Raw genomic sequence first — 13,356 nt, 5'->3', positions numbered from 1 at the left:
ATATACTTGAAATTAAAGCTTATCTTTCTTCGATAATTGAACCGCTTCGTATTAGCAGATATTGCTTAAGTCGTTATATCGTTTCACATTAAATTAATTAAAGATAATATCCATTAATTTTTTAGTCACAGAAACTTTCTTTTTAATTTTTAAGTTATCAAAAAAATTCTTGCGGAAATATGCATGTATATAGAAATATATCGAAAAAGTTATTATCACAAAAGTTATTACTAATTGAAAACTTTCGTATGATAATGATTTAATTTGCTTTCTTTTTTTAAAATCGAAAAAATCTAATGCAAAAATAATATTCTTCAATTTCCAAATCCATCTGAAATCAAACCAAACAAATTTGAATTCGATTTTTTCAACTTCAAAAATTAATTTTCTCGATCTTTTAAAAAGGCAAATTTTAAAGAATTAAATCCAACTTAATGATATAATATAATGTTATTAGCGATTATTAATACTTCAATATTACGCAACGTGTGTACAAATATTCGTATTAATTGCGAATTTCCCCTTTCATAAATAAAACGAATAATTTCATCTCTCGATTCGCACGGCTTCCATTGCTGAGAGATTGGATTCATGAACGGATTCATTGGTTCGGCACGCAAATCTTTTATTCGCGGCTGGCAGTTTCTGGTTAGATTCTAGAATTGTTTATGCGTCTTTACGATCAAATACGTAAACTCTGCGTAAACCGCTGCCAAAAGAGCATGGTTACTGCGCGCGTTCTTTCGCATCGATACGCTTTTGCATTAGTAGATATATTTACCGCACGAAACGTATTCCCGAGAGAGTCGACTTTGCTTAAGAACACGATGAAATTACGTAACACTCTTTATTTACGTATTTGCATTTTCAGCCAGTGCCACCTCTTTGTAACCAAACAATTTTTCGCGCTATTTGACGCGACGAAAATCGTAAAGATTTAATATCCAAATAAAGAAAATAGGCAGAAAAAATATAAATATAAAAAAATATCAAGAATAAAAATTGAAATGAGAGGATAGTCTTTAATATTTTTAGTAGTGGATTTTTTTAAATTGATAATATTAACGCTTTCTATATTAAAATGTAATCATGTTTGTATATCTGTCAATTTAACCTGATTTCATATACATAATTATTTTATTTGATTCCGCATGCTTATTAATTATTCGCATTAATTTAAAATATCTGTCAATTGTTATTTTAAATTCGCATATTATTTATTATTAAATTTAAAAAGCAGTCGATTGTCGCATATGTAATTTTCGTATAAATGCAGAATAATAACGCTGTAAATCTCTAAATTATAAATATACGAAATATTTTTATCTTTTACTATCGTTTAATATCATTAACAAAAAAATATCTTTTTCAAATATGTATTGATAATCGAAAAAGTTTGGCGTTCTAGAATTAAAAGTGATTAAAATAAATCGACAAATCAGTCGCCGCAATCAATTATTGTGAACATTTATTGTTAGAAAAAATAAACGAAGAATTGACCGAATTTCGAAATGTTTGTTTACGCGATAGATCTATTCTTCTGCATATTTAAGTCTTCACATATAGACATATAAAGAGATAGAATTAAATAAAATTGTAAGGAATCTCATTTTTTCTTCGCCATTATATTATATAAAGGTGTCTAATAAAAGATTCAAAAAGGAATAAACAAATACTATGTTATCTAAAAATATGAAAAATTATCACAAGAATTTTGAATGCTTCATGTCATACACATTTTGTTTACAATGTGTCACATATATTCCTTGTGAATAAGAAAGGTAAAAATTTCCACAATATTTACATTCGAATTCAACGTAAAATATGCGATTCGATTCAACATTATCCACGTGAAGACTTCAATTTGCGCGAAATGCACTTAGAAAATTCTTCGACACAAATAATCGCAATTTAACATAAAATTAAGTTAAAACTCTCTATAAAACATCATTTTGAAAAAATTCTGAACGCCAAAAATATAAATCAGAATTCTAACGGCGAGAGCGACCAAAAATCGTATAGTAGAGAGAGACGACGAGCCATCTTACCTCGTAAATATCGATCCCGCGTCGACTTCTCGCGGGGGGCGGACAGGACGGGGTGGCGGCACGAGTTGGCAGGGGTTGCAGGACGGTCGAGCACGGGCGGGCAAGGCAGGTACGAGGCGAACGACGAGAACGTGGTCCACGACGTAAGTAGTAGAGGACTTGCACTTGTCGGACCGCGCGCGAAGAAACAAGACGCGGGCTCTGACAGCTGGCGCAAAAAGGAAACACGAAAATCTCTTTCTTGCGCGAGTCTTCTACCCTTGGATATATGTTCTCTCACACACTGATTTCAATACACACACACATGCACTGTATTATTTATCGTTCGCGAGTCTTACCGCATCGGATATATCAATCACCGCGCTGCCACTTCAACCTATACACTGTGCACATTATATACGCGAGCGGATTCGGGGATTAAGTCACGACGTAATCTCTAACGCGGGCTTGAACTTGACTGGAAATAATCTCTAAGTGTCATAGAATTACGTATATCTTTTTGCGCCGATTAACATCAGTGATCTAGCGTCGTGTAAAATATTTCGCGAGGATTCGGGAAGTAGTTCCGAACGAAGTTCACGCCGAATGCTTCGTGACTTCCAACGTCGTCGTGTTGAAGAAGCACGCGAGAAATTGGATTGTTCCGGCGAGATACATACCACGTGGTCCGAGAACTCGCTCACTTTACGTTTGTTTTATCTCACGCGATACGAAACACTCCCTCCGTTCTCTCGGAATCGCATTAGAGGACGGATGTATATCTGCGATCGCCAACTGAAGGCGCACGGTACGAAAGAATGAACGTAAACTTGGCGCGAGAGTCGACTTTGCACGATGGAGGGAGCAACACAACGTCCGCGAAGGTTCGTGCAAGACTGAACGGACCAGGGGAATCAGAGCGTCAGAGGTAAGATTGACGCATGCGCGTGCTCGGCCGGTTTTTTCCCCCCTCTCTCTGCCACTCCTACGCGGGCGACGGCTCGACGCAACTCCGACCACCACCACCACCATCACCATCGCTAGCTCTACCACCACCAGCATCATCAGCAGCAGCAGCAGCATCCGTCCAACTGTCTCTTCGATGAGAAAACTAACCTCGGAAACAAGCCGCGATATCTTTCGGAGCACGTTAATTCCGTTTTCCGCGATTTCCACTTCCGCATTGACTTTTACACCTGGATTTCATTATCTCGCGTTTCTCTCGCACGATTTCCTCTCACGCTCTTTCTTTGAATAACTATTGTAATCCATTCTATCGTTTACACATGTAACAAAATTCTCTGTAATATATAAATAATATAATACTTGCGTGTAAAAAATTTTATTATTAAAAAACACATGGATAACAATATATGAAATATATGGATCCTATTAGTAAAATTATCCTGAAAATGTTTTATTCACTGTTCATCCATCAATTTTGTCCGTTTTATAAAAATAATTTTTTTTTTATTTTTAACAAATAAATGTTTCGTTACTTTCATTTACTGAGTTATTTTCGAATATGTTTGTTTTCCTTTGTGTTTCTCTATTTTTTTTTGTGGCAAACAAGATACTTATTATCCTAGATATCGTATGCATTCGATAACGAATGAGTACTCGATATTCCTGTTATTCGTCATCGTCGATGGAGCGCGAATGGAAAATGACAATAGAATGCGGTCGCATCAGATCGCTAAAAATAAACACGCGTCGCGTTATCACACGCTGCGTCGCATCGTCCGATACGATTTCAGATTTCGACGGTCGCATTCCTAGCGAATTACCGCTTGATAAAAATATCACGGAGACACCGCGACGTATGTAACGCGATACACAACATCGCAATACCCATCAGCGCTTTTATTTATTTATCTCGCCGACGCACGCTACGCATATCGGCTGATCTCGTAAATATTTTACGCACATATTTACGTATGCATCGACGCGGAATAAAAATCAATTTTCGAATCTTTCAGCGCGGCCTTATCGAGTTTGTCGGAAAATTTTGCGGGGAAATTGCGCGCACGGTTTTTCCTCGCATCGCGATGAAGCACGTGTTTTGCGTCGCAATACAGAGTGATTCAGGAATGCCGGATATTTCTGATAAAGTCCTCGAACTTGATCAATTTTTTAGGAAAATATTTGGGGAGTTACATTGATGCTATTCAGAATTATGCAAGTTTCATAATTAATTAATAAAATTTAGTAATTAATATTATATCTAATTTAATAAAAAATTTACTCGATCTGAATCAATATGTTACTTATTCTCCAAGAAATATATTTCTTATTCTCAAAGAACTGAACTATATGAGAAATTTAATCGTTAAATTATATATATATGTATAACTAAATAGAAGAGAATCTAATATGTACAAAAGAGAATTTCTTGCCAAATATTTATGCAAAGTGATTTCTCTCTTTTGTATTATGCAGACAGTCCATATATCCATGAGAAAGAGAAACATTTTCTGCAACTTTGTGAGATTTTTCAATTTTCAAATTGTATTAATAAAATATCAATAAAGCATAATCTCCTTTCAAAAAGACGCATATGTATATTTTTAAAATAATAAAATAATAGAATAAAATCAAATATACATTAAAAACAAACTTTTTTCAATTCTTCTGAAAAGAAAAATAAAAAATTCTATTTCTTTTGATAATTTCACTTCAACTGATAATTTCATTTTTGTTAAATTATCAAGTAAAGATTGATTCCAAATTTATCTTATCTAAAATCTATTGTAGAAATATTTTTCGATATTGAAACACCGTATATACGCGATGTAACACAAGTGCCTCACGTATTACAGTTTTCGCACGATCACTAGATATGACATACGCGAGACTCCAGTTCTTCTCCGATTGCAACAAGGTAAAAATAACGATTTGAATACGTTTTTCTCTCGTTTCTTTCGAAGATCGTTCTCTTCTCGACGCGTTGCAAGTCTGGCGTTTGATTTTTCCACCCCTTTCACGCCCGGCGATTCTCGTATGTGCAAATAAAACAGATGTATAATATTTGCAGCGTACCATGCCGCGACGAGCCATGTGTTTCGGCTGATTTACATCGGTTTCCGAAAAATATTTTTTTGTAATAATCCTTGTTTTAATTTTATTGAAAAAAATATAATTCGTACGTCACTATTTAATAATTATATATTTGGCATTTAGTTTCTTGGAAATTTTAGAAAATTCTCGTAAAAATCATTATTCTCGTAATAATTAAGATGAAATATAAGAAAATCGCACACTTTTTTACATTTTATTTTCTTCAAATATCTGCGCTTTTCTCTTCTTCGTGCTTCGAGGCAAAAATTAATTATAAAGAGTTAAATGTATATCTCTATAAAGAATATTTAAGAGATTAAGAATGTTAATGAGAAAAGTGAACGTGTTTTTTTTTCGACAACCCGTAAGTTGCCGCAAGGCCACTAGGCTTACACGTGCAATTCTCACGTAAATTGGAGCATGTTCTACATCTACACAATCGATTGCCGCAACTCATTGCACGTGTGATTTGCACTCTATATCGAGCATGCCCGGCAGCAATATCCCTCGCGACTTACAAACGCATGGCTTTTGACTTGGATGAAATTTTTCGAGAATGGCACAAGTCAAAATTCAACTCCTGACTCTCTCGCGAACATACGTTCGGGATACCAATTTTTCCCTTAATTATCCCCCTAATATATACATATTCCAGGCTCGAATTCACACCATAAGAACATTTAAAAATAATCTAAACTGTATAGTTAAACATTTCAAGAGCTCAACAAAAAAAAATATATATGTGTGTGTGTGTGTGTATTTTTCGGAATTCAAATATATATAATCTATAATATATAAATATATAACCTAGTTTAAAACTAAATATCGCTTATGCGATTAAATATTTCCAATTATTATTTTTAGAAGTAGTGAAAAACTTGGTCATCACGTCAGTTTTGGACCACGAGGTGAGATTAAACGCTCGTTGAATCTATCGATCGTCCGCTAACGCTTGTTAGTAATTTCCGCGCCGACCGTATTTTCAGAAGCGGATTTTCAACGAAGCGGCAAATGAAGAACCGAGATCGACGCGGAGGACGAGCTTGTAAGACGGCCGGTTTAGCCGAGAGGAAAAAGTGTATCGACCCAGAAAATCGATCCGGCTCTAACGGTATATTCTCGTAATCGGTTTACTCGAGATCTATCGCTGTCTTACGATACACACGTGTTCGCGTCATGGGACGCACGTGATACGATATCACGAATTCGACGATGATCCAATTATTTTACTGATTACGTAATTAAATTGAAAATCTGTCATTGAAAATATAAAACTTTGTTAAAGATTATATATTTCTTGTGCGAAGTTTCTTTTAAACGACATAGTAAAAAAAAGATAAAAAAAAGGCATCCAAAAATCAGAGTCACAATAAATTACGATAAATTATAATTAATTGGAAATCACGTTTTCGTCTTTTAGTAAAAAGTGGCTTTATTTATTTTTACAATTATGTAATTAATTCACATTCTTTTAACTAAAATTTTCATTTATTTCTTTAAATTGCATAAATTTTGGCTTTGTGAATAATTATTATTATCAATATTGATTGACGTTAATCGAATTTTATAATATTTCACGAATATTATCAATTTTTTAATAACCTATCTAAATACGTTTTTAGAATCCAGTTCTTCAAACATAAGTTTCATACATAGATTTGCTCACGAGACATAAACGCAGGATCGCCGGGCCGCCGGTATGTTAATCTCGCTGCTCTTAATCTTGGCGAGATGCGAAATCCCCGGGCGGCGTAAATTAATTGAAGTTAATTAAGCGTAGCGGAGAAATGCGATGCGTTTCGCAGAGATCATTTTAGAAAAGCCATCGCTGTCGCCTTTGAACTCACCGACGACGAGAGCACGGGCTTTTCCGACGAGAAAATGTCGATTTGCTGCGACAGACAAAAAGAGGGAAGAGAGAGAAAAATGAAATTAATCTCTAAGACATTTCATCCTCTGCCCAAGTAGTTAATCCGTGCGCGTGCTGGCAGGCGAAACTACTCTGCAACGATGTTCTGGAGATATCCCCGACGAATCAGAAACGCAATTTCGGTTATCGTCCTTCACGGAAATTCCTTCGCGTGCACGAACGGATGCGAACTTTATGAAATTTCCTCCGTGGAAAAGCGATGATGCTTACACAGAATTATAGCTATCGGTTCGCCCGAGCAAGTATAAGAGTAAATAACCGATCGATATTTCTTTATTTGAAAATATTGAGATTCGAACAAAAATAAATATTATACATATTTTCATATTATCTCTACTTATTAAAATAAAGATTTAATAAATATCTTCTTATTAGTGCATTTATCATTTAAATCTCGTAAATTTCTTAAAAATTTACATGAAATTTACAAAAATAGAACATGAAACACAATAAAAACAATCATTGAATTAAATTTGAACAAATTTCTTCATGTAAATTCTTTTTTTATAATTTATATTTAATTAAATTTGTACTTAATTTGTAATTATTTATCTATTATAGATATGTTATTAGATTATATATATAGGTATGTGTGTTTACATCCACATACGTGCACGCGTTAAAAATTTTTTATAATTGAAACATGTTAATTTGCTATTCTATAAGATTATTTAATCAGATACCATCTCGACACAATTAAAATAAATTTGAAATAATGGTATTTATTAAATGTCAAGAGTACGACAAAAGTTTATAATTTAAATTACTACTGTCTTTTATTGCATCCTTTTAGTTTCTGTATTTTCTCTTTTATGTCATTATTTTTGGTTAGATATTTTCTCTTTCGTCAGTATTCTTAATTATATATTTTTAAGTATTATATTTATTATTTAGTATTATATTTTTAATTGTATTATCTTTTTATTATTTACAATTCTATTTTCTTCTTTTATTTTTATCTTATTTTTTGCCTACTCTCTCTTTCTTTTCCTCTTTTTACCTATCTATTTATCGATTTCGATATCTATATTAATCACTATATATAAATTAGCAATGATAAAAAAGTAGGAGCTGTTATAAAAATAGAAAAAAAAACGGCAATAAAGATTCTCAATGATTGTCAAAATACGAAAGATAAATAGATTTGCAACCATCATACGTGCAATAGGATATGTACATATGCATCTATATATACTATATGTACATATATATACTTGCATTTACTATCTCTGAGCTGGGAGACGATACACGGATACAGGTTTATAGGGATTCATTTATGACACCATAGTGAATCATCACTGTCCTCGTTTGAACACTGAGAATTCTTATGAGCTTCATAAAATACATATGTACCTGAAACAACAAGATTCGTTTGAACGTTTTTCGCTCGTTTATCGATTTATTTCTTTCTTTCCAGATTTTACGATTCACAAAAATATATTCTCGATAAATTCAGCATAATTCTTTCGATATTTTTCAGTATTTTATGCTTTATATGTTCTTCACTTCCACGTATAACAAAGAAACTCAATTTTTCACACAAGAATAATATTTGTATAATTCATTTTTTATTGTATTTTAAAAAGAAAGATTTTTTGTTATGTGACATTTTAAAATATTCTAAACATTTAATCATATTTTCATTATATTTTTAATTTTCCTAATTTTTATTCACACTAAAGTTTAATTTATTTATCAAGCAAATTACGTTTTAAATCTCTGAAAAATTAATTGTCCAATTGTAAATTACAGCTTGATAAAATATTTTATTAAAATGCATTCATACAGCAGCGGAAATATTAAGGTGAAGAATGAAAACGAGTCGTCAGAGGAGAGGACATTCCATCGGACGGCCACCTTCCTGCTTCTAAAATAACTCCTTTGAACCTCGCTTTCACCCTTTCCAGCCCAAGTAACTGTACCGCATTGCCGGGGTTGGTAATGGTGGTACCGATGATAGTGGCAGTGAAGCGACTCGTGCACAATTATACGTAATTGAGTTAGATATTATAAATGCTCTCGAACGAAGTCGTGTCAGCAGAATCGTGTCAAAGCAATCGCTGAGTGATTTTGAAAAAAAATTACCTCTCTTTCTTTTTCTCTATTCTTTTAAACGTTCTTCAGAAAGAAAAAAGAAAAATTTTTTAGACAAGAAAGAAAGATAATTATATTATAATTTCTTTTTTATCATAAAGATGAAATTTTTCAAGTTTGACGATACTATAAAAGACAACAGCTGCTATTTATAACATGATGTAGAGAAAGATAAAGGGGTGTAGACATTATATTCTTTTTCTACTTTTCTTTTAATATAAATAAAAATTTTATAAGGAAAACTTATCTCTCCAGATTTTTATTTTTGGCATATGTAAAATCTTTTTTTTATGTATATCAAGTTTTTGAGGACATTTTTGCAGAATTCTTGCATATAATTGTTATGCGTATTAAGGCTATAACACGTCGAATATTTGTAATCACCCTTTACTACATCGAAATGCTACCGTGGCATGTTTTCTCGGTGTATACCGCGGTCATCTCTCGTGCCTTACATGAAACAGGCCATTCGCTCGCTAAGAATTCCAGCTGCGCGAGGAACCAATTACATGTTGCACGGCCAGAACTCGCAGAATTTACGGGATTAACGCCGATTGGAAACGTACAATACATCATCTACATGACTGTTTCACGTGCTTTGCAATAATGCTTCGTGAATTTTTAATATTCAAAAGCGATAGAAATAGCGAAAAGCATTTAAATTGAAAAGAAGATAATAATATTATTTAATAAATAATTTTCAGCAGCGCTTTAAATTTTCATTTATATTCCTCGCACACAATGCAAGTTGTTTTTTATTTTTTCCAAACTTTACTGAAGATATATAATTTTTTTTATAATCAAAAGTTTGAATATAGTTCATAAAATATTACTGATTTATGATAAAATTTATAAAATTCATAATAATATAACAAATGAAAATTACTTACTGTGAAATATAATTCTCTAAATAATACTAGTTGATGTAAAGGAACTTTTTTTTAAGATGATAGCGATTATTGCCGACGTTCCGCGCTATTAACAGATTATGTCTAATCGGAGGTTCCGTGTCATTAGCAAGTGAATTAACGAGACACGCGTACGCTCGGGCCCATAAGGAACGCCCACAAACCGTTCTCACGACCATGTTGGACCGCACGAGATTTCCTACTTTAACGAAAGGAAATGCTCCTCTCTCTACTCCACCCACCTTGTTATTCCATGCTCGACCGTGTGTCTCACGAGTAAATATGGAATGAGATATGTGACGAGAGATTAGAATTCAGATTCCTGAAATCCTGCATCGAGAAAAGGAGATATCAGCTTTAGAAAACTGATAAGATATAAATTTAAAAGGTTTTTTCTTAGAAAAATTCGGATTTTTTTCTAAAAAAATTATTATATTTATATTAATAATAATAACACAAATAACAATGTCAAATAATATTATATAATATTTGCATCTTTTTCTTTCAACAACAGATATAAAAAATAACCATTATTCTATTCTCTAATCAAAATTTGGATTCATTTCTTTATATAATAATTTTTAATTTTCTTTGTATATGTCAGTTTGAAATTTTAAAAAAATATTAAAAACAAAGATAATAACCTTTCGTTTTTCCTATTTTATTTTTCCGAGTATGTCAAATCGTAAAGTCACGAGACTAGGAATATCTTCATCGATTGCCTATCGCATGCAACATCTACTTTAATTCTTCAAACGTGGTGCCGGCAACACTTCGCGCTTCACTGAGTGTGCGTCAGGGATGTGTGACGTCAAGTCGTGTATGTCTGTGTGTGTATTCAACGCAAAGTGAGTTTAAAAGAGAGAGATAGAGAGTCGAAACTGACCGACAAGAAATGCCGTGGGCAGAACGGCGACATAGTTCGCACAACTGACGAGTGTGAGTGATACAAACCAGATTACGAGGACAATAGACTTTTCGGGCAGCTAGAGAAATTCTTCTCGAATGTACAGTTGTTTTTATTACCTTTGCGATAGAAGTGGCCATTTCGAAATCCATTCAGTACCATCGAACTTTATTCCTAAAATAAAGTATTGTACAATACGAAAAATTTTTTATGTAAAATATCCACTTGTGTAAACAACTCAACGATATAAATTTACATTTTTCCTAGTTATATACAAATAATTATTTCTTTTTTAATTTATAACGAGATTTAATTACAGTACTGCTTAATAATGAAAAGGTTTGATCGATCGTTTTGCGCTAAGGATAGGATTTGTATAAGAATTTCAACTTTGATATTTAATGCAAATATATACGTCGAGATCCCTTTAAACCAGTTGTCTTTAGTAAATTGTCTGTCATCTGCCAAATTAGCAGATTAAATGTGTGTTACGGTGGATATTACATTTGACAGTTATGACGTATACGTTCCTAAGTTTGTGGTTGCGCAGATAAAATATTCAAAATCCATCGTAGCTATCTATGCCACGATATCAGAAATAAAATTATCGACGTTATATTTTATGTAAAATCGGAGCCACAATATGCAATTATATTTGAAAAATTTCATTGATAAGATACTCATAGATACGAAAAAACTGACAATATTTTTAAAATAATTGTTTACAGATTAATTATTCTTCTTTTCAGAATAACAAATAAATAATTGCAAATAACTGCATTTGAACAAATATAATAGCTGTAATAAATTGGTGTTTACTGTATGTTAAAAATTCATTACGTTATGATTTATTACCTTCATTTATCACGCTATTATCAAATTAACAGTATCATCGTTATTATTATTAATTTTAATTCGCGCTTAATTTAAAAATATTGACATGCTTAATTAAATAATATTAACAATTTATTTTTTAAATTTAATAAATGTATATTTTTAATAACATTTTCCTTAGAAATAATATAATACCATGTATCTTATTAAAAACAGATTGCTCAAGAACATTCTACACATTTGTTACAGTTGATAGATAATCTCGCAAGTAATCCGATCAGTAGTTAAACTGCAGTGGGATGAACATGAGGATCCCAAATTAGTGCAATTTCGATTATACGAGACTATTACGTTAATCGGTTTCCAATCGTTTTCCTAATCCAATATTCGTTGTGGGAAACGCAGAGAAACAGAATTTTTAAAAAAATCAGACCATAGATAGTACACATGCGTAGAAACTTATGAAAATTCTATTTTCCTAAATACTACGAAATGTATAAATAATTTATAAATTATATTCATCCATTCAACTTTACAACTAATTAAATTATAATTTAATAATCTAAATAAGATTATTTTTGTCAATTCTTTCTAATTTTCAAAAATCAAATTAAATTCACTTCAAATTTCATTTTCCATTATTAAATTCGACAAATAGTTATAATATTTCGTTAAGCGAGACTTCTGAAGCTAAAATAAAAACCAACTAAGCCATCAATGTCAATTCATTCCTGAAAACTACCTCGGATCGCAGATGAATACACATGCCATTTTAATTTCTCTCGAATATGAAATTTCACGCTAGTGTTATTACCAATTACCGCGTTTTTCAGTCATTTTTCGGTAGAGAATGTCGCGATTACACGGACCACTTGTCGTATTATGGTGACATTGACACGCTCGGATATGACGGTGGCGGTGACGGTAGCAGGCTACTGTTTATTATTATCTGGCATACTGCGGCTAACGATCCCTATCGCGTCGACACACGTTAAGCGTGAGATGTGGCGGATGCCACGGCAGATTCCTCACGTAAGGCTCTCCTCTCTCCAGCATCTTCTCCCTTCTCCTCCCTCTGTCTTTCTTGTCTATCTACGGACTACGCCTTGGCATTCTCCCTCTTGATAGTCCTTGGGGAACTACCAATTTGACCAGTCTACATCACGGTAAGCGAGTTCTCGCTCGGCAGAGAGGCGCACATCCCCGAAATTTAATGGTAGGTCTACGCCTGGCGAAAACGATCTTGTCGGACATCGCTATTATGGATGATCCTTGGCATTAAACCCTTCAAGCTCCGTGATATCAATCGAGGAGATGGATGTCGCAAGATCCTCGTGTGAAGGCGTGATTTTCGAAGAAGTAACGTGATGAAATTTCGTTATTATTACAATATTACCATTGTAATTATAATATTATAAAGTAATTTAGAATATTTTTTCGCGTTGTACGGCATGTAAAATTAATCTATCAGGAAAATACATTTTCTCGAACTTTCTATTTTTATGTAACAAAATTTGACAAAGCAAACTGAATAAAAAAAATAATATTAAAGAAAATAATAAAATTTCTAATTAAATTTAAGAAAAATATCGCAATCCA

The 13,356-nt window shown here is 32.8% G+C and overlaps 1 protein-coding gene across 3 annotated transcripts in view; it reads right to left on the bottom strand.

Moving 5' to 3' along the window:
- LOC105253069 (stress-activated protein kinase JNK) overlaps positions 1–13,356 on the bottom strand; it is a 136,721-nt gene that overhangs the window by 97,870 nt on the left and 25,495 nt on the right. The window contains exon 1 of one of the 3 annotated variants that reach the window (XM_011260850.3): positions 2,049–2,936. The exons of the other annotated variants lie outside the window; for them this stretch is intronic. The gene's annotated coding sequence lies outside the window, so the exon portion shown is untranslated. Of the gene's footprint in view, positions 1–2,048; positions 2,937–13,356 lie in introns of those variants that run through there. 3 annotated transcript variants of the gene reach the window in all.

This window comes from Camponotus floridanus, unplaced genomic scaffold (assembly GCF_003227725.1).
Source record: "Camponotus floridanus strain SB8 unplaced genomic scaffold, Cflo_v7.5 scaffold21, whole genome shotgun sequence".
In the NCBI taxonomy this organism is placed as follows: domain Eukaryota; kingdom Metazoa; phylum Arthropoda; class Insecta; order Hymenoptera; family Formicidae; genus Camponotus; species Camponotus floridanus.
Note: the sequence above shows the minus strand (reverse complement) of the source record. Positions and strands in the feature narration are given on the sequence as shown.